This window comes from Malurus melanocephalus, unplaced genomic scaffold, assembly GCF_030028575.1.
Source record: "Malurus melanocephalus ecotype Western Australia unplaced genomic scaffold, MMel_1.1 scaffold_2555, whole genome shotgun sequence".
In the NCBI taxonomy this organism is placed as follows: Eukaryota; Metazoa; Chordata; class Aves; order Passeriformes; family Maluridae; genus Malurus; species Malurus melanocephalus.
The window spans coordinates 1-1802 of record NW_026625787.1 but is presented as its reverse complement, the minus strand read 5'-3'; the positions used below and the strand labels follow the sequence as shown (position 1 = coordinate 1802).

Below are 1802 nucleotides of genomic sequence, written 5' to 3'. Positions count from 1 at the left end.
TTTAATAAACAAACATTGTGGGCTGTTTTTTCTGAATCAGAGCAGAGAGAATTAGAACAAAAAAATTCTATTTTATTAACAGCAATTCATATGAATTCCACCACTTGAACCAGTGTTTTATTTTCTGTTAATAAAAATCGATTTTGACAAAAATCTGATTCCGTTTTCTCGCCCCGACCCCGCATCTTTTCTCTTCCCTGCTTTGCTGCAAGCGGCTCCAATGCCATAAATTAGGTGGGAATGTGGAAATGACAACGAGGGAAAAAAAGGGACACGAGAATGGCTCTAATGGAACCCACAAATTTGCAGGTTTGGGTTGGTTTTTCATTGTTTTTTTTGGAATATGACAGCATCCTTTTAGGAATAAGGGGTTTTGCTTAATAAACAGCCATTGTGGGCTATTTTTTCTGTATCAGAGCAGAGAGAATTAGAACAAAAAAAAATTCTATTAACAGCAATTCATATGAATTCCACCACTTGAACCAGTGTTTTATTTTCTGTTAATAAAAATCGATTTTGACAAAAAATCTGATTCCGTTTTCTCGCCCCGACCCCACATCTTTTCTCTTCCCTGCTTTGCTGCAAGCGGCCCCAGATGCCATAAATTAGGTGGGAATGTGGAAATGATGAGGGAAAGGAAGGGACATGAGAATGGCTCTAATGGAACCCACAAATTTGCAGGTTTGGGTTGGTTTTTCATTGTTTTTTTTGGGAATTGAGAGCATCCCTTTAGGAATAAGGGGTTTTGCTTAATAAACAGCCATTGTGGGCTATTTTTTCTGTATCAGAGCAGAGAGAATTAGAACAAAAAAAAATCTATTTTATTAACAGCAATTAATATGAATTCCACCACTTGAACCAGTATTTTCTGTTAATAAAAATCGATTTTGACAAAAATCTGATTCCGTTTTCTTGCCCCGACCCCGCATCTTTTCTGCAAGCGGCCCCAATGCCATAAATTAGGTGGGAATGTGGAAATGATGAGGGAAAAAAAAGGGACACGAGAATGGCTCTAATGGAACCCACAAATTTGCAGGTTTGGGTTGGTTTTTCATTTTTTTTTTTTGGGAATTTGATAGCATCCTTTAAGGAATAAAGGGTTTTGCTTAATAAACAGCCATTGTGGGCTATTTTTTCTGTATCAGAGCTGAGAGAATCAGAACAAAAAAAATTATATTTTATTAACAGCAATTCATATGAATTCCACCACTTGAACCAGTGTTTTATTTTCTGTTAATAAAAATCAATTTTGACAAAAATCTGATTCCGTTTTCTCGGAAAAGATGCGGACCCCAGATGCCATAAATTAGGTGGGAATGTGGAAATGACAACGAGGGAAAGGAAGGGACACGAGAATGGAACCTCATAGAAAAAGATTTCCCAAATGGAGAAATAAAAACTACATGCACAAGGACAGCCAGGCTGATGGGAAAAAGGGGAATTGGTCACGTTGGAAATCTCAGCCCACGGAAGCCAAAATGACATCGACGGACGTCTCGTCCTTGCTCCTGACTGTCACCTGCATGGTGACACYGTCCCCAAGGGCCAGCCTGGACCTCACCAGCACGTCAGAGCCACCTCTGTACACACCTGGGACAAAAAAATGGGGAGAGGTCACTTGGAGGGGTTCAGGGGTGCAGTTCTGAGATAATGGGGATGGGGTGAGTTTGCAGTTCTGCACAAGGGTCACACCCCATGGAGGGCTCCAGGATGGAAAAGAGGGGTTGGAAAGCTGGGAATGGGTGGAATCCCGCTCCAGGATGGAAAAGAGGGGTTGGAAAGCTGGGAATGGGTGGAATCCC

At 41.0% G+C, this 1802-nt stretch overlaps 1 long non-coding RNA gene across 2 annotated transcripts; it reads left to right on the top strand.

Moving 5' to 3' along the window:
• Positions 1–27: 27 nt before the first annotated feature.
• LOC130587846 (uncharacterized) lies at positions 28–1340 on the top strand. Of its 2 annotated transcripts, none has more exons than XR_008966863.1 (2): positions 28–609; positions 1311–1340. It is a non-coding gene; the product is annotated as an uncharacterized LOC130587846 (long non-coding RNA). The 2 variants fall into 2 exon arrangements; XR_008966862.1 differs by lacking the exon at positions 28–609 and adding an exon at positions 616–963.
• The last annotated feature ends 462 nt before the right edge of the window (positions 1341–1802 follow it).